General features: G+C 43.7%; 1 protein-coding gene across 1 annotated transcript in view; it reads right to left on the reverse strand.

Annotated features, from left to right (window-relative positions):
- Window positions 1-20,685, reverse strand: part of LOC124787722 — a 195,591-nt gene that overhangs the window by 88,980 nt on the left and 85,926 nt on the right. The window lies entirely within an intron of this gene.

A 20,685-nucleotide genomic window follows, 5' to 3' on the forward strand; every position in this document is an offset into this window, starting at 1 on the left:
AACATTTTATTTCGGTTGTTCCAATGTGGTACATGTACCTTTGTGAACTTATCGTTTCTGAGAACGCATGTTGTTACAGCGTGATTACCAGTAAATACCACATTAATGGAATAAATGCTCAAAATGATGTCCGTCAACCTCAATGCATTTGGCAATACGTGTTACGACATTCCTCTCAACAACGAGTAGTTCGCCTTCCGTAATGTTCGCACATGCATTGACAATGCGCTGACGCATGTTGTCAGGCGTTGTCGGTGGATCACGATAGCAAAAATCCTTCCACTTTCCCCACAGAAACAAATCCGGGACGTCAGATACGGTGAACGTGCTTCATCCACCTGTCATGAAATATACTATTCAATACCGCTTCAACCGCATGCGAGCTACGTGCCGGAGATCCATCATGTTGGAAGTACATCGCCATTCTGTCATGCAGTGAAACATCTTGTAGTAACATTACGTAGGAAATCAGCATACGTTGCACCATTTAGATTGCCATCGATAAAATGGAAGCCAATTATCTTTCCTTCCATAATGCCGCACCATACATAAACCCGCCAAGGTCGCTGATGTTCCACTTGTCGCAGTCATCGTGGATTTTCCGTTGCCCAATAGGGCATATTATGCCGGTTTACGTTACCACTGTTGGTGAATGACGCTCCGTCGCTAAATAGAACGCGTGCAAAATATCTGTCGTCGTCCGGTAATTCCTCTTGTGCCCAGTGGCAGAACTGTTCACGACGTTCAAAGTCGTCACCGTGCAATTCCTGGTGCATAGAAATATGGTACGGGTGCAATCAATGTTGATGTAGCATTCACAACACCGACGTTTTTGAGATTCCCGATTCTCACGCAATTTGTGTGCTACTGATGTGCGGATTAGTCGCGACAGCAGCTAAAACACCTACTTGGGTATCATTTCTTGCAGGTCGTGGTTGACGTTTCACATGTGGCTGAACACTTCCTGTTTCCTTAAATAACGTAACTATCCGGCGAAAGGTCCGGACACTTGGATGATGTCGTCCAGGATACCGAGCAGCATACATTGCACACGCCAGTTGGGCATTTTGTTCACAATAGCCATACATCAACACGATATCGACTTTTTAAGCAATTGGTAAACGGTCTATTTTAACACGGATAATGTATCACGAAGAAAATACCGTCCGCACTGGCGGAATGTTACGTGATACCACGAAGTTATACGTTTGTGACTATTACAGCGCCATCTATCACAAAGCGAAAAAAGTGGTTCAACTAAGACATTCAAATTTCTTGATGTACTACACGAATATGTAATAAAAATGGGCGTTCCTATTAAAAAGGAAAAAAACGCAGTTGATATCCGTTTGACCTATGGCAGCGCCATCTAGCGGGCCAACCATAGCGCCATCTGGTTTCCCCCTTCAAGCTAGACGAGTTTCGTTCTTTGAAGTTTTTTCGTTAGATACTTATTTCGTGAGATATTTGGCCCGGTCACTACCAATGGGCCACCCTGTATATAAAAATTTAATTACGTAACTTATTTGTTCTGTATGACAATTGAAAGCTTATGATTAGCCCTCGTAAATGCGCGTGTAGCACTGTCGCAAATCCTTCTGTGGCTACATAATGCTCAGCCTGAAGACGCTGGGAATGGCGCCAGACACGCATCCGTCGTTCAAGGTGCTGAGGCAGGGGTGACGCGCCAGGAGCCAGGAGCAAAGATGCCGAGCAGATGTGTCGGTCGCACGCGACCCGATACGATAATAGCCGGCACATGTGGATCACAAGTCCAAGGTGTTAGCGCCGCGACGCAGCCTCCGCCGCTTTCGCAACGTGGGTACGTAGCGAGGCGCACCGGCCGGGCTGCCTCGACACGCGCTGGGTGGGCTCTCGCTCGCTTGGCTGCTGCTCTCGTTATCCAACTCATCTGCATAATATGAGGCGCGCATCAGTCTCCACTTGCAATTAGTCGAGAGAAATAGCAAATGAATTACGACGCTGCTGCGCCAGCTCGTCGATAAAAGCTGGTGTCGCAAGTTCCAGTTGAGGGAAAATCCCAAACGGCGTCCACCGATCGACGGTTGACAAGCGAACTGTTTTTGTTACAGTTAACTAATGCTTTTGACGTCACGGGTAATTCTGTTCTATCAATTTGCAGGAATCCCGAGTGGGAATTGTATGCGACAGAGGACATAAGACCGGTCTAGATGATGGTTTTCGATACTGTAGAAGCTCGTCGCGTTTCCTCCAGCTTAGATCAAAACTGAGAACATTCTCGAAACATCGCAGATATCTGGCATTATGAAATGCAGTGCATCATTTGTACAGTAGGCCAATTGACATAAAAGTTTTCAGGGTTTGGTACCGCGTCATAATGTAAAAAACTACTGCTGCTATAGAAAAACCAGCAGAAAAACGTTGGTTTTTCTATAGCAGCAGTAGTTTTTTACATTATGGCGCGGTACCAAACCCTGAAAACTTTTATGTCGACTGACTCTGGCCGTACATCTACGCAATTATAGAAGGCCACTTCTCTAAATAAAGGAAACACAAAAAATTAGACAGAAATCATTTTCGTAGCGGAAAAGTGTCAAAACTGCTAAAAGAATAGCATGTGAGAAGAAAACCCGATGAAGCAATTGGAAATGATATTTAATACGATTTTAATAGTAAATTTGTCGCGATATTTACAATCTAACATTGTTTCGTTCAGTGTGTCCACTCGAATTCATATTCCAAGAGATCTCACAAAGTAATAAACGACGTTAACGAAACTTTTCGGCTCTTGCCATAAATATGACCATCCACGTGACCCACTTACAGTTTTTTGATCTCGATGATAATTACGATCCTATAAAAATTTACGCATCATATAAAAACGAAAATAACAGTGCTTCTGAAATCAATTCATGCGGTAATCAGTTTCGTGACAAGCATTTAAGAGGTCTGTTCAAAAAATTCCGGAACATTCGTAATTTCGCGCCAATGGTTTGTTGGAGCGAAATGCGGCTGGCATCCCTGCACACGCCTGTGTTTAATGTTTACCTGCGGCAAGTTTCATTGTTATATGTCTATTGGTTATTGTTGAGTGGTGTTTGAGTAGAATGTTGTGTCGCACCGTTGGCGAATTTCGAGATGGTAGAGTTAGCGTCTGCATTAAATTTTGCGTCAAAATCAAGAAAAGTTTTACAGAGGCATACTAAATTACGCATGAAGCTTACGGTGACGAGCGTTTAAGCGGTACTTGGTGTTACGAATGGTTCACACGGTTTGAAAATGGCCGGACGGAAGTTAAAGATGACCCTCGTTCAGGACGCCCTTCGATGTCTACCGACAACGCTCATGTTTGGAAAGTCAACGAAATTGTGCATGCCAGTCGAAGACTGCCTGTCCGAGAGGTTACAGAAGAACGTAACAACTCAGTTGGATCCTGTCATGGAATGCTGACTCAGCACCTTGGAATGGCCCGTGTTGCCGTCCAGTTCGTTCCACAGCTCATGAGTCAGGAGCAGAAAGACCTTCACGTCGCAATCTGTGAAGAGCTTTTGGTTCGAGCAAATGAGAACTAGATGTTCTTTAAGAGAATCATAAATGGTGATGATGTTGATAGCAAGGTTCAATCTTCACAGTGGGTCGGGAAAAGTTCTCCAAGACGAAAAAAAAAAAAAAAAAACTCGTCAGATCAGGTCAAATGCCAAGCCCATGCTGATAGTTTTATTTGACTTTGAAGGATAGTACTTACAGGGACAAACTGTTAATCGATGGTACAACCGGGGCGTGTTGCGATGCCTGTGAGAAAAAGTGAGAAGGAAACGGCGTGAAACGTGGCGAGACAATTTGTGGCTCTTGTATCACAGTAACGCACCCGCACATTCATTTCTGTGCGCGACTATTGCACAAAAAACGAAATCATTGTCCTGTCTCAGCCTCCGTATTCTCCAGACCCGTCTCCTGGGGACTTTTTTTATTTCCAGAGTTGAAAAACCTGTTGAAAGGACGAGATAAAAGAAAATTCACAAACGGCTCTTCGTGCGATACAGCAAGAGGCGTACCAAGACTGCTTCCGGAAGTGGAAAATGTCGCGTGAAGCGTTATATCAATATTGTGGAGGAGAGTATTTCGGAGGAGACCGTGCACAATAAGTAAAAGGTAAGAGCAGAAAAATTTTGCGGACAAAGTTCCGGAATTTTTTGAGCAGATCTCGTAAGTGTGAAAGCTGTAGCCATGACACTCGTTGCAATATAAACGACGCCATTTAGTATTGTCTGGTACACTAGATTGATCAGTGGCGACCTGAAAACGGCGTAGTTATGTGCAACCACAATTTTCGGGTGGCCACTGAACAGTTTAGTGCCGTGGTTGTGATACTGCATCCCTTGGGCGGCATGCGGCCAGAATCAAGTATTATTGCCACCCGCGGTTCTCAGTCGTACTTTGTCACGACATGCATCTAGCAGCTAACAGCAGAATTCAGAGCGCTGAGTAACGCTAAGAGCTTCTGACGGGTGTATTTTTTCTTGCTCTGTAGTAAAATTATTTACACAGACAGTAATATTTTAAGATGTGCTTAATTTTAATTGACGTTGGGGAATTTGGCCGTTATGTAGGTCAAGTTTGCCGCTCACGTCAGGGGCAGAGTGGTACGTAGAACGACCACTGCAGGATTAATAGAACTGAGAGGGGAAATGTTTGTGTTCCAGTGCTGACAACTCAAGTTTGTGTGCAACTATCACAGATCAGCTGCAATAGTATGTCAAACGGAAGAAAGACGGATTCGTGAACGTGCATTATAGTACAGACGGTCATCTTCAAATGTGCCACGTGTTTCTAGCAATAAGTATGAAATCAAATTAAGAATGTGGTAATACAATGCAATAAATAAAAGAAAAAATGACATTAAAACATTTAGTAAACATCTGTGATAGTGTCTCATATCGCAATTACTGTTATTAATTAATATAACATTCTAATTTATGTAGGTTACCAGTTAATAGTAAGACCGGTAGAGGAACGAATGGTGAAAGGGGCGGGTGGGAAAAGTGGTCATTGCATATTCTTTGGCCTGAACGGCGCCGAGAAGTAGTCTGACTAATTTAACATACACCGCCTTTGTTGTCAGTGAGATTCACAGAGCAAGATCGTTCCGCTATTTTCTAGTAAAAAATTTTATGTTTTTGAATCGTTTGATGTAAGACGAATCATTTATGTCATTCTTGTTTCCTCATTTGTATGGAGAGTAAATTTTTAAATTTCCAGTGCCAGTTTTTAGACAACGCCTCATGGCCTACAAATGTACTTTCTTGTTACTTATTTCAGTTTGATAGTTTTCCTGTGATGCACTAATGCCGACAGCGCGTCCGATCGTGAAAAGTAGCCACAGTACTTGTCGGGCAAAATCGCAGAGTTGATCACCCCAAATCGAGTCAGTCACCTCCAAAAAACGATCATAATACAATGGGGAGTGTTCGTCGGAGGTGAGGGTATCATCTGGAGTGCCCCAGGGAAGTGTGGTAGGTCCGCTGTTGTTTTCTGTCTACATAAATGATCTTTTGGATAGGGTGGGTAGCAATGTGCGGCTGTTTGCTGATGATGCTGTGGTGTACGGGAAGGTGTCGTCGTTGAGTGACTGTAGGAGGATACAAGGTGACTTGGACAGGATTTGTGATTGGTGTAAAGAATGGCAGCTAACTCTAAATATAGATAAATGTAAATTAATGCAGATGAATAGGAAAAAGAATCCCGTAATGTTTGAATACTCCATTAGTAGTGTAGCGCTTGACACAGTCACGTCGATTAAATATTAGGGCGTAACATTGCAGAGCGATTTTAAGTGGGACAAGCATGTAATGGCAGTAGTGGGGAAGGCGGATAGTCGTCTTCGGTTCTTTGGTAGAATTTTGGGAAGATGTAGTTCATCTGTAAAGGAGACCGCTTATAAAACACTAATACGACCTATTCTTGAGTACTGCTCAGGTCGTATTGAGAGAGGACATAGAAGCAATTCAGAGGCGCGCTGCTAAATTTGTTACTGGTAGGTTTGATCATCACGCGAGTCTTACGGAAATACTTCAGGAACTCGGGTGGGAGTCTCTGGAGGAAAGGAGGCGTTCTATTCGTGAATCGCTGCTGAGGAAATTTAGAGAACCAGCATTTGAGGCTGACTGCAGTACAATTTTACTGCCGCCAACTTATATTTCGCGGAAAGACCACAAAGATAAGAGAGATTAGGGCTCGTACAGAGGCATATAGGCAGTCACTTTTCCCTCGTTCTGTTTGGGAGTGGAACAGGGAGAGAAGATTCTAGTTGTGGTACGAGGTACCCTCCGCCACGCACCGTATGGTGGATTGCGGAGTATGTATGTAGATGTAGATAAAACTGATTTCTAAATCCGTTTATATACAAAGCTGTCATCCGCCATTCTATCCCTTTATGTTGATTTTGATTTATTAAATAAATATTATTTAAAACCGTCTCCGTTCTCTTTGACCTAATACAGAAGTCCGACTGAAAACGGACCGATGCAGACGGTTGGTATTCCTTCAGACAGCAGGACGTGAAGACGCCTAGAAAATGTGTCATGAAATCAGGAAAAAAAGGTGGGATCCTGTTTTTATGGCACTAGCCACAATACCCGCTTAGGTAAGGAAAATTGGTCGCCCTGTAAACCCTCAGAAACAAACATGCTGTTCAAATACATTACTTTCTTTTTACTTAAGAATATTTGGTGTGATACTTCACAATAGGTCGATTCAAAATGTGCAAGTGGTAGCCTTCTATCAGTAACCGTGGTTTGGTGAAAACTGAATTTCTCCTTGAGTGGCCCCCTCTCTAGCACGCTTTCTATGCGCCCTGCAATGTCAGTATTTACTTTCAAGGCAAAAAGTCCGACCACCACTGCTCTAGTCCTACCTGACAGTAGTAAGTGACCTAGTTATGTACTGCTGTTAAGGGTCATACTCGAATCCCCCACGGACCAGAATAGTTTCTTCACAGGTCTCTCAGGTTTCAAAAAATGTTCAAATGAAATCTTATGGGACTTAACTGCTAAGGTCATCAGTCCCTAAGCTTACACACTACCTAACCTAAATTAAGCCGGGACCAGCCGCATCTCTCAGGTTTCTCGGCGCGAACTGATTAATAGTATGCTTCCAGGTGTCCTGCTGAGCTGTTGTTTCCATTTACGTTGATTTCTGCGACAACTGACCCAGTCGTCTTCTTCGGTCCTGCGAGTTTTGCTGTTACGTGTAGTCTCTGCTAGGACCCACGACCAGACTGTGGGCTGATGTTGGTCCCACACTCCTCTGTTTACTGCCGAGTTCCATCACAGACGCCCACTGCTCCCTTTGATGCGCTTTTGTTTCTCAGAGAGCGCGCTGATATTCCGTGGAACGCAAATTGCCTCAGCGTCTCCCAGCTCTGGTGGATGTGAGGGCCGGCGAGGTTTTAATAAATTGAATGCCGGACGTCATGCGTCATTTAAATTGAAATCTGCCGTCCTTGTTTATTAGGTTTTGTGACGTCTTTCGTTACGTTGCCCCAGAAAATTGGCGTTTGCACCACGAGACTGGTTTCATCGCATCACATTTCACGGCTATAATCGAGGCGGTGCTCGGCGACAGCTGGTTTTCCTGGGTGTTTTACGCGGGTATGGCGCTGATGTTTTTTTCATCTCTCCAGGACTGCCCCGATGTAAGACGTGCTACATTCGCGTGGAATGCCACACACAGCCGGCGTTCAGACATCTAGATCGCCTTTAACATTACAAAGAACACTTTTTATCTTAGTTGACGACAGCGAATTCTCTGGATGCCATCTTTCTGTAGGAGTCCACCGATCTTTGTGGATATTGGGCTAGGATGGGGTAGATACGCGATTTTTGGCATCTCTTCTTCGGTCTCATTCTCAACCACTTTCTCACGCGTTTTGAGTGCATCGCCCGTCCAATTTGATGGTCTCAGTACCCATTCCTTCGGAACACTACTCGCAGGTGTTACAGTTTTTCGGCGAGGCTCTCTTTGTAAGTGTTGGAGCTCTATGGACCAGGGTCTTAAGCGCCGAATTTCCTTGCGGCCGATGGTGATGGCTCGAGGCGTGGAAAGAGAGGTTAGTGTGCATAAATTTTCTATATACCAGGTGATCAAAAAGTCAGTATAAATTGAAAACTTAATGAACCACAGAATAATGTAGATAGAGAGGTAAAAATTGAAACACATGCTTGGAATGACATGGGATTTTCCAAACCGTCGGCTGTGGTACGTTTAGCTCCCTGCTTGCTTTATTCGTCGACTTCCGCTGGCTAAGCGTGAAACTTGCCCGCACGCTTTCAACCGTTTCTTCGCTCACTGCAGGCCGACCCGTTGATTTCCCCTTACAGAGGCATCCAGAAGGTTTAAACTGCGCATATCTCGCCGAATGGAGTTAGCAATTGGTGGATCTTTGTTGAACTTCGTCCTGAAGTGTCGTTGCTCTGTTATGACTGACTGATGTGAGTGCATTTCAAGCACGACATACGCTTTCTCGGATCCTGTCGCCATTTTGTCTCACTGCGCTCTCGAGCGCTCTGGCGGCAGAAACCTGAAGTGCGGTTTCAGCCGAACAAAACTTTTATGGGTTTTTCTACGTATCTGTAGTGTGTCGTGACCATATGTCAATGAATGGAGCTACAGTGAATTTATGAAATCGCTTCAATCATTTGTAATAGCCGTGTATTTATATATTTTGACGATGCCATTACGGCCTTATCACATTAGGACATGGTGTAGAACAGATATGCTTTACCTTATTTTATCTGTACATTTCCCAGGTTGTATGACAGTGTAATGTGATATGAAATGCTGTATTGTGTTGAAAGATAGACTGCCCACTAGGTGAATATATTTTTTTATATTGTAGATCTTAAGATGGTCATTTCTGACTGGAAACGGTTATCGTCAAAGGAATTTATATTGTGATCAAAGACTGCAATAAAAAACATTTGACCCACAAATTCGTTGAAATGGACCATCTTTGCACGTTTTTTGTCGACGCAATGACAAAAATAAATGACGTGTTCACATTTTAGAGACGCATAACGATTATCAAGAGTGAATTATTCAGTATACGCAGTCGGGATGCAGATTTCCTAGAGCGGAAATAAGAACACGTTTGATCTTTTGAGTGACGCATACAGACAAGTACGAGCGGTGGCTATAAAACAACGGGCCTGATGCTGCTACAGAGTAAGTACGCATGCGCTAGTACCTGCGACCAATGGCTCTGACTCGTGAAGCCTGTGATGTCTCTAGACAAGTCAGTGTGGCCGCGCCCTTCGTTTGTGTAACAACTGTCATTTTGTTTTGTCGGAAAAATTATACGTGCAGTAGTAGAGCAACACATGAAATTTGGAAAAACTGCTAGCGAAACCTATCTCTTACCAAAAGAAGTATAAGGTGAAGACTGTCTACCAGGTACGCGGGGTTTTAGGTGGTTCAAACGCTTCGAAGATGGCTGAAAAGTCATTGAAGGTGAATCACCCAGGGGACACCCTTAAACATCGAAAACGAATGAAAATACCGAAAACTAGATAACGTGATTCACTCTGACCGTCCACTGATTATTCGATCGATTGCTGGAACTGTAGAAATTGCGCAGGTTCGAATCCTGCCTCGGGCATGGATGTGTGTGATGTCCTTAGGTTAGTTAGGTTTAAGTAGTTCTAAGTTCTAGGGGACTGATGACCACAGTAGTTAAGTCCCATAGTGCTCAGAGCCATTTGAACCATTTTTTGTAGAAATTGACAAAGAATGGGTGAGGCAAATTTTACATAACCAACTTAACACGAGGAATGTGTGTGCGAAACTGGTGCAGAAAATTCTCACGATCGGACAAAACGAAGTTCGTGAAAATGTTTCTACGGACGCTTTGAATGCCACCGAAAATGGTCCTGATTGCTTGGAAAGAGTGGTAACATCTGACGAATTTTGGTTTTTCACTTACTATTTAGAAACTAAGCCCCAACCCACGCACTGGAAAGGTCCAATTTCACTGGGAGCGAAAAAAGCTCGGATGACCAAATCAAGATTCAAAGCGATAATGATTGTTTTTCCGAGCTCATGGAATTGCGTGTCTTCATTGCGGTCCTGTAGATCAGACTATTAATCAACAATACTGTCTTGAGATTCTTGCTTAACTCCGTCAGAAAATAAGAAAAAAAAAGACCCGAATCGTGGAAGGACAAGTGATGGGTTATGAATCAAGACAACGCACCGGCTGATAGCGCGTTGTCTGTTAAGACGTTTCTAGCGAAGAGCAACATCCCGGCGTTACACCATCCACCTTATTCGCCTGACCTAGCGCCGTGAGACTTTTATCTATTCCCCAAGGTCAAATGTGCATTAGAAGGAACAAGATTTCCGCCCGCTGAAACAGTGAAAGAGAAAGGGGCACGCGTCATCAAAGAGCTCACAGAGGAAGACTTCCAGCACTGTTCCCATCAATGGAAAAAGAGCATGGAGCGATGTAGGGGTAAAGGAGGGGAGTATATTAACAGTGACAGTAACTGAATATGCATGTTTCTGAAACAAATTGTCGTTCGGTGTGGCCGCGCGGTTTGAGGCGCCATGTCACAGATTGCGCGGACCCTCCCGTCGGAGGTTCGAGTCCTCCGTCGGGCATGGGTGTGTGTGTTGTTCTTAGCATAAGTTAGCTTAAGTAGTGTGTAAGTATAGGGACCAATGACCCCAGCAGTTTGGTCCATTAGGAATTCACACACATCTGAACATTTGAAATAAATGCGTCACTCAAAAGATCAAACGTGTTCGTATTTCCGCTCTAGGAAATCTGCATCCCGACTGCGTATACTGAATAATTCACTCTTGATAATCGTTATGCGTCTCTAAAATGTGAACACGTCATTTATTTTTGTCATTGCGTCGACAAAAAACGTGCAAAGATGGTCCATTTCAACGAATTTGTGGGTCAAATGTTTTTTATTGCAGTCTTTGATCACAATATAAATTCCTTTGACGATAACCGTTTCCAGTCAGAAATGACCATCTTAAGATCTACAATATAAAAAAATATATTCACCTAGTGGGGAGTCTATCTTTCAACACAATACAGCATTTCATATCACATTACACTGTCATACAACCTGGGAAATGTACAGATAAAATAAGGTAAAGCATATCTGTTCTACACCATGTCCTAATGTGATAAGGCCGTAATGGCATCGTCAAAATATATAAATACACGGCTATTACAAATGATTGAAGCGATTTCATAAATTCACTGTAGCTCCATTCATTGACATATGGTCACGACACACTACAGATACGTAGAAAAACCCATAAAAGTTTTGTTCGGCTGAAACCGCACTTCAGGTTTCTGCCGCAAGAGCGCTCGAGAGCGCAGTGAGACAAAATGGCGACAGGAGCCGAGAAAGCGTATGTCGTGCTTGAAATGCACTCACATCAGTCAGTCATAACAGAGCAACGACACTTCAGGACGAAGTTCAACAAAGATCCACCAATTGCTAACTCCATTCGGCGAGATATGCGCAGTTTAAACCTTCTGGATGCCTCTGTAAGGGGAAATCAACGGGTCGGCCTGCAGTGAGCGAAGAAACGGTTGAAAGCGTGCGGGCAAGTTTCACGCTTAGCCAGCGGAAGTCGACGAATAAAGCAAGCAGGGAGCTAAACGTACCACAGCCGACGGTTTGGAAAATCTTACGGAAAAGGGTAAAATAGAAGCCTTACCGTTTACAATTGCTACAAGCCCTGACACCCGATGACAAAGTCAAACGCTTTGAATTTTCGGCGCGGTTGCAACAGCTCATGGAAGAGGATGCGTTCAGTGCGAAACTTGTTTTCAGTGATGAAGCAACATTTTTTCTTAATGGTGAAGTGAACAGACACAATGTGCGAATCTGGGCAGTAGAGAATCCTCACGCATTCGTGCAGCAAATTCGCAATCCACCGAAAGTTAACGTGTTTTGTGCAATCTCACCGTTTAAAGTTTACGGCCCCTTTCTCTTCTGCGAAAAAAACGTTACAGGACACCTGTATCTGGACATGCTGGAAAATTGGCTCATGCCACAACTGGAGACCGACAGCGCCGACTTCATCTTTCAACAGGATGGTGCTCCACCGCACTTCCATCATGATGTTCGGCATTTCTTAAACAGGAGATTGGAAAACCGATGGATCGGTCGTGGTGTAGATCATGATCAGCAATTCGTGTCATGGCCTCCACGTTCTCCCGACTTAACCCCATGCGATTTCTTTCTGTGGGGTTATGTGGAAGATTCAGTGTTTAAACCTCCTCTGCCAAGAAACGTGCCAGAACTGCGAGCTCGCATCAACGATGCTTTCGAACTCATTGATGGGGACATGCTGCGCCGAGTGTGGGAGGAACTTGATTATCGGCTTGATGTCTGCCGAATCACTAAACGGGCACATATCGAACATTTGTGAATGCCTAAAAAAACTTTTTGAGTTTTTGTATGTGTGTGCAAAGCATTGTGAAAATATCTCAAATAATAAAGTTATTGTAGAGCTGTGAAATCGCTTCAGTCATTTGTAATAACCCTGTATACTCAGCACAGCATCGCCACATAGTGCATGCCTATGGTGCTTAACTTCTATGATCTGACGTATTCACCTCTGCACGGCCGCTGACACTCCTGTATTCCAAGATGATGACAGCCGTGTTCGCAGAGCTCCAGGCTTACTTACATGGTTTCACGAACACTACCGGTCTCAATACCTCATGAACTGTACGGAACAGGGGGTCAGACGTCGACAGTCAACATCCCTGCAATTTGTGGTTGTATGGCATCTAATAATGTTTGGCTTAAGCTGGATCAGGCGGACTTATAAAAACTGCCATACAAGTCGAGGTGCGCCGATTATGAAGACTTAGGCGATGTTACGTGGTATTAGCGTGATAATATCTTGACGGTGGATTATTTTATGTCCAGTGGGTTTAATACGTTCTCTCCCACTGTCAGTAAACAGCCGCCATTGCGTGGCGTTGACAAGCTCAGGATGGTTTACTACTCCATTTTATTAACTGAAAAAGTTACCGCAGAAGTTACCAGAATGAAGACGCTAGAGGCAGAGAGAAATTTTCAACAGCGGCTCGCGGGAATTAGCAGGAGTACAGTCTTGTGCGTGAGATGAAAGCGCAGTGATTTCCCACTGTGTCACGAAAAAGCAATTGCATTCAGTGTCATTTAATCAGACTGAGGAAACGACGTGACTATGTGCTAGGCCGTACGGTCAATGCCGACCAGACTCCTGTTTATGGCTGACGTGAAGGGCGTTAGAAAGTCTGTTATCAGAAGGTCTGGCAATCAAAACGCCAGAATAACAGCCATGCAGTTTGCTCTGCCACGTGGTTGGAGGCTGTCCTTACAATCCGCGGGTGCCACGGCCGTCCTCTGATCCATACATTCGTCTACTCTCCACTCTTTCATTTCTCTATCTCGTTGTTATACGTACGTATTGTTATCAAAATGAACAGCTTTATGTTTTACCTAAATTACATAGTTTATTAGCTTAAGTAGTAATAGGATAGGCAGTACATAGGCACAGATGTCGTTATTCAAATTATTATTAAATATATTCAAACTACGTCTTACACGCGAATTGTGATTGTCTATCATCATTGCGTATTATATTAGGCCTACTGAAACTAACCTCATGAATTTGTGTATTATTAACGCAAAGTACCGACTATAGAGATCCTTGCAGTAAATAAATAATAACTAAATTTATTAATCTTCCTGTAGGTGGTTTAAGTGCTAGGATGTATTTTACGCCAGTATTTGTTTGGAGTGTATTCATAGATGGGGCCGGTCGAAGTGGCCGAGCGGTTCTAGGCGCTACAGTGTGGAACCGCGCGACCGCTACGGTCGCAGGTTGGAATCCTGCCTCGGGCATGGATGTGTGTGATGTCCTTAGGTTAGTTAGGTTTACGTAATTCTAAGTTCTAGGCGACTGATGACCTCAGAAGTTAAGTCCCATAGTGCTCAGAACAATTTGAACCATTTTTGAATCATAGATGGACAAGATGAAAATAGGGGCGTTGCTAAATGCTGTGTTATGGAAGAATGCTGATGGCTAATGATTGGGCACCGAACCGAATCGGGAGAAAGAGGTTTATGACACAACTTGTCTTAAAGAAGAAACAGGGTAATAAGATGTACGGAAGGCATCAAGAAATAATTAGTTTGAAGACAAAGGGAACTGTGGAGGGGAGGAAAATTGTTGAGGGAGTCCAAGACTCGATTATGGTAATAAGTTTCAAATGGTTATACTGTGTAGAGTACAGACAACCGTGAAGACTTCCATCAGTCTATGGAAACACATGCGATTATTCGAGGGGAAAAGATGCCAAAAGTGAAGCTGCAGCTTCAGATGCTAAAGAAAATCTTGTATGACGAATGACCGGCTGCCTGATTGGTTGAATGTTGTTTGGAACAAAAGAACGACTTCATGGGACACCTCACCTGTAAAGTTATGCACCTGATATCAAAGGGCAGAGCAGACGTACGTACAACTAATTCCACATAATTCAGAACTTTAAGTCATGGATGAGTAGACGGTTAGGCTTTTCAAGGATTATCTAAGACGTCTGGAGAACCATCTCATCACGCCCCGACTCCAAGGGGTACGTTAAAGAATCCCGTAACTTCCCATACTGGGAAAAAAGATCCTTATTCTTCATGGAAGAGAATCTAAAATAAATCCATAGCGCAAGGATTCAAATAATTCTTCATATCGAACTCCTTGTGAAAGTAAAATGCAGTTTTTACTTCTTTTCTCTCCAAAATTTAGGCAACCAATAATTGCATAACTTGATGATTGATGATGGTAACTTTTTTGTGGATCTTAAGATATTTTATATTAATAAGACACTTTATGATCTTGACTCATCAGGATTTGTTAAAAGTAATAAAACTGTTAAGAAACCTATTCAAAATAGAGGTAGGGGGATCCTTTTACATTCAGCGTCGTCTTATGGCCGTGTGAATATGATAATCAAGGAGACGTGCACAATAGTAGCAACGGAAGTAGTTAAATTGAAATAAAAGACGGAAAACGCAGATACTGTAAAACTGACGAAGTAAATGTCCAACTCCTTGCATCAGTACTATGAAACTCATGTGGTAGAAAAACCCAAGAGACGTAACTGAACTCAGAATTGTGCGTTAACTGTTTCCTCATTAAATCACTTTGGTTTTGTAACAGACTGAACACAGCAAAAACGATGATTAGCTGACAAACAAAAGTCATATATACAATCATTTTGTGCATTACTCAGCGATTCTGTAACAGATAAGATCAAAATATATTATGTTTTCTAACTAACTACTTGATTGTAATATCCATTGAATTTTGAATATCTAAAATAAGTTGTGAAGTGCAAGATGTGTCTAAATTCAGCACGGAAGCAGAGTCTCAGATATAACACAGAGTCTCCGCTATAACACAGAATCTTCGTCGTGTTTCGCTACTATGGTCAATAGGTATCTGTGGCCTGAATATGGCACCACTCTAAGGTTGCGCTATCGATTGGGGCCTCTGAATTACGATTTGGGTAACATTTTATTTGGCAACGGCCTTGCCACAGCGGATATACCGGTTCCCGTGAGATCACCGAAGTTAAGCGCTGTCGGGCGTGGTCGGCACTTGGCTGGGTGACCATCCAGCCGCCATGCACTGTTGCCATTTTTCGGGGTGCACTCAGCCACGTGATGCCAATTGAGGAGCTACTCGACCGAATAGTAGCGGCTCCAGTCAAAGAAAACCGTCATAACGACCAGGAGAGCGGTGTGCTGACCCCACGCCCTTCCTATCCGCGTCCTCAACTGAGGATGACACGATGGTCGGATGGTCCCGATGGACCACTTGTAGCCAGAAGACGGAGTGCTTACATTTTATTTATAGCAGGAGTTAAAATGACGTTCTCATCATTTTATAACAGGAGTTAAAACGACGTTCTCATTGGCCTGTACATAGCAAGAAATATCTCATGCGCAGTATTTACTATCGACTTCACTTTTACCAAAAAAAATGAGAATCCTTGGAAAAGCCGTTGTTAACTCTGTGATTCGTTGCAATAAAATAATGAGAAACATCATATTCGTGGCAAAAGAATTATTGCAACTTGCGTATTATGAGAGTAGGCAATTTGAAGGCAGTGACGTACTGAAGATCCACCCAAAACGTATTGTTCTTGGTACAATTTGTTATAATTAAATTTCAATTAGTAACATATCTACGATTAAGGTTTCCAGCAAAGGGTAACAGGATAGGGACGGTGCTTCGCGACTCGACACTTCCAAATTTTTTTTCCTAACATTCGCGTTTTTATTAGGTTCTGATACTTTATTATTACTTTAATGTAAATATATACTATAATATTTTATGTTACGTAAATATAAGTTCTCCTTTTTTTGAGGGGTGACTTTGTTCGATTGCCTTAGTCTACAGGACAGCTTGCGCTACTTGTACAAAGATATTTTGCTTCTTTTTCTTTTACGCTTCACAGTTCACATGTTGTAAAGATTCTGCTACTGGGTGGGAACAGTGATCAAGTAAGACTGACCTTGGGGTTTTACTAAAATGTCAGAATGATGAAATAATGTTAATCTTATGCGGAGAAGTATTCCAAATTTGTAATGCACTGTTTGTAATGGAACTTTTGTAAGCCTGTGTCCTTATTGATTGGACATGGTACTTTCCTTTTCGTGGACAATGGAGCAAATATGCGTTTTAATAGAGCTAGCGTGAGAATTTTACGCGCGCCCGTTGAGTAAACAGTTTTATTTACGAACTAGAAACATCCCTCAACTGCCGCTGGAGTGCGTTGCGATCGCGCATACCCTGTTGGGGCCCACGTACCGTATGCACAAGTCGCATCGTTCCTGAGTGTTCAGCAGCACGTTGAACTCGGCACGCTCAACGTTAACGTCCGACAGCACGGTCCGTGTGCCGATGGCTTAAGGGCATTACCCGTGAAAGGCAAGGGTCCTAGTTCGATCGCTGTCCCAGTACAGAGTTTTCGTTTGTCAGGAAGAGTTTCGTAACCGTATAGCATACGTAAAAGTGACTCAGCGTATCAGAAAACTAGTTTAGTTACCGTAGTCTACCGTCACCACGTAGATGGTGGAAAAAACCATACAGGACTGACCTACGATAACCTTATTTCCAAAAATTTCATGTATGGTAGTCACTCAAACTAGTCATTACGTCGATGCTATTGAACTGTCGTAAGAATTTTTCTTATCTGATCCCGTTAGTTTAAATCTGTGTACGAAATGCAGCAGGGTAGACGGAGAACTGACGACTGGAAAAGACGCTGGAGCCTGCTCACCGACTCACCGGCGACACGGCGACCGGAAGAAGAGCGATTGGTATTCCAATCGCAAGGTAGCACATCTGCCTCAGAAATAAATATTTCATTCTGAGACCGCCTGCAACGGCCAGGAAGAAGTGGCGTGATGTGGGTAAACGGGATGTGAAGGACTTTTTTCTTTCTAGCCGTACGTACAGGGCAATACATTACGGCTGCTCCACGTACCTATGTGCGTTCACACTACTGAACAATATCATTAGCGAGGGAACGCTAGTGTGGGTTTCTTAAAGGACGGAGAACAAAACTGAGCCGCGGTCATTTCAAAGGAATCGTCGAGGCATTCGCTTTAATTGTTTTAGGGATACTTCGGGAAACCTAAATCTGGCTATCAAAACGGATAACTCAACCGTGTTGCTTCTTAATGTGATTCCATTGTCTTAACCACTCACCACTTCTATCTGTTAGACATTGTTCATCGAACCATCAATCATTTTAACGATGTCAGACAGCCGACAAAAACTAAAGTTCCTGAATTTTAGTTTTCTTATATTCTCCATCCTAAGTTCTCTGCGCAACGTTTACTAGTATAGGGTCTATACACGGTGAATCACGTAAAACTTGGCACCGCAAATATTTCAGAACTGGAAAGCGCAATTGATGTGCGGCTTTCAACGAATGGATTGGTAATAAGATGCTCGTACTGTTAGCGAATCACCAGATTGTAATAATACTTATTTTTGTGCAAACATATGCTATTTTAAATGGAGCAGTGCCTATTGACATTAACAAACTAAAAGTAGGACATATTAGAAAGTCTGTGGTGTTTGTTGCAGGAGTCTGTATTTGCTAGGTACGATGCAGTTATGTTTACTTACAGTGCACTTGTTAGTCAGTTAGTGTGTGACATCCAAGTAGTAAGTGATGAGTGGACGATGGGATTTATCAGTGCTGAAAAAGCCGACGTGCCCATGGTCCTTGGAGAGTGTAGGAAGAAAACAGTTTGTTCTTGTACGGTGTATGCGGTAAGATATTCCGATAGACCAGTTACGTGTAAGTGGAACTGTTGATTCGCACGTTAGTTATTGCGCAAGCGCACGAGGAAGTGGCATGAGTCAGGAAAGTGCCTACGCATTCTCCTTGGTATACACTACTTGATCAAAAGTATCCGGACACCTGGCTGAAAATGACTTACAAGTTCGTGGCGTTCTCCATCAGTGATGCTATAATTCAATACGGTGCTGGCCCACCCTCAGTCTTGATGACAGCTTCCTCTCTCGCAGGCATACGTTCAGTCAGGTGCTGGAAGGTTTCTTGGGGAATGGCAGCCCATTCTTCACCGAGTGCTCCACTGAGGAGAGGTATCGATGTCGGTCGGTGAGGCCTGGCACGAAGCTGGCGTTCCAAAGCATTCCAAAGGTGTTCTTTAGGATTCAGGTCAGGACTCTGTGCAGGCCAGTCAATTACAGGAATTTTATTGTCGTGTAACCACTTCGCCACAGGCCGTGCATTATGAACAGGTGCTCGATCGTGTTGAAAGATGCAACTGCCATCCCCGAATTGCTCTTCAATGGCGAGAACCAAGAAGGTGCTTAAAACATCAGTGTAGGCCTGTGCTGTGACAGTGCCACGCAAAATAAGGGGTGCAAGCCCCTTCCATGAAAAACACGACCGCGCCATAAGACCACCGCCTCCGAATTTTACTGTTGGCACTACACACGCTGGCAGATGACGTTCACCGGGAATTCGTCATACCCACATCCTACCATCGGGTCCCCAATCTGTGTACCGTGATTCGTCATTCCACACAACGTATCGTGATGAGTGGCTTATGAGCAGCCGCTCGACCATGAAATCCAAGTTTTCTCACCTCCCGCCTAACTGTCATAGTACTTGCAGTGGATCCTGATGCAGTTCGGAATTCCTGTGTGATGGTTTGCATTATGACCCTCTTCAACTGTCGGCGGTTCCTGTCAGCCAACAGACGATGTCGGCCCGTACGCTTTAGTGCTGTACGTGTCCCTTCACTTTTCCACTTCACTATCACATCAGAAACAGTGGCTCTAGGCATGTTTAGGAGTGTGGAAATCTCGCGTACAGACGTATGACGCAAATGACATCCAGTCACCTGACCACGCCCGAAGTTCGTGAATTCCGCAGAGCGCCCCATTCTGCTCTCTCACGATGTCTAAAAACTACAGAGATCACTGTGGTACCTGGCAGTGGGTGGCAGCACAATGGACCTAATATGAAAATCGTATGTTTTGGGGGTATCCGGATACTTTTGATCACATAGTGTAGGTTCCATTCTTATCACTCTTCTCACATTATGAGCTGCATGGAAACGATTATGAGAATCGTGATAACTTCTGTACGTGGGCATTAAGACAGGATACTCCACGTTTACCGTGTATCTCGTTTAGTGACGAAGCCACACTTACTAATCATGGCCAGGTAAACCGCCGAAACATGCACTCTTGGTCTGCTTACAGTCACCGTTGGCTCCGCCAGGTGGAACGTCAGCATCCATGGAGTGTAAACGTGTGGTGTAGGATAGCGAACCATCAGCTCATAGGCCCATTGTTCATAGATGGAGCACTGAACACGCACAAATATCGCAGCCTCCTGACAGACCATCTTCCACGGATGCTAGAAGACGTTCGTCTGCAGACCAATGGGAACTTGAACCTGTGGTACCAACATGATGGCTGTCCAGCCCATAGTGCATGAAGGACTACAGCATGTCTTCACGGATTATTTCCAAATGTTGGATTGGATGCAGTGGGCAGCCTGTCCCCCAGGTTTGACACAGACAGACTTTTTTCTGTGGGGGAAGCTGAAAGATGCTGCCTACAAGGTCGTACCAACTACACCCGATGATATGCAACGATGTATTGCTGCAGCCTGCTCGGACATGTCCGCTGAAACGCTGGCACGTGTGCAGCAGTCGTTCAATACCAGACTGGAAGTGTGGATTGTCGCTGCCAGTGGTCATTTTGAACACAACCTGTGATGGCCAGTTGTCTCATTACTGGACAGAATCCACATCAGTAGTGCATGTACTTGTTCTGTTCTTTAGTGTTTGCTACCACAGGTATTGTACGAGTGTCGGCGTGGAAACTTTTCAAAATACGATATCTATCTTGTAAACGACTCACTAGAATCCTGCAACCATTGACATTCTAATTTAACTTGCTTTTATTTTGTTAAGGTCAATAGGCACTGTTCCACTTTAAAAAAGCGTATGTTTCTATAGAAATATACCTTCTAAGTATCACTACAATCTGTTGATTGGCTAACGATATGAGTCCCTAACTGCCAATCCTTTCTGTGAAAACTGTGCATCAAGTAGCACTTTC

This window comes from Schistocerca piceifrons, chromosome 3 (assembly GCF_021461385.2).
Source record: "Schistocerca piceifrons isolate TAMUIC-IGC-003096 chromosome 3, iqSchPice1.1, whole genome shotgun sequence".
Taxonomy (NCBI): domain Eukaryota; kingdom Metazoa; phylum Arthropoda; class Insecta; order Orthoptera; family Acrididae; genus Schistocerca; species Schistocerca piceifrons.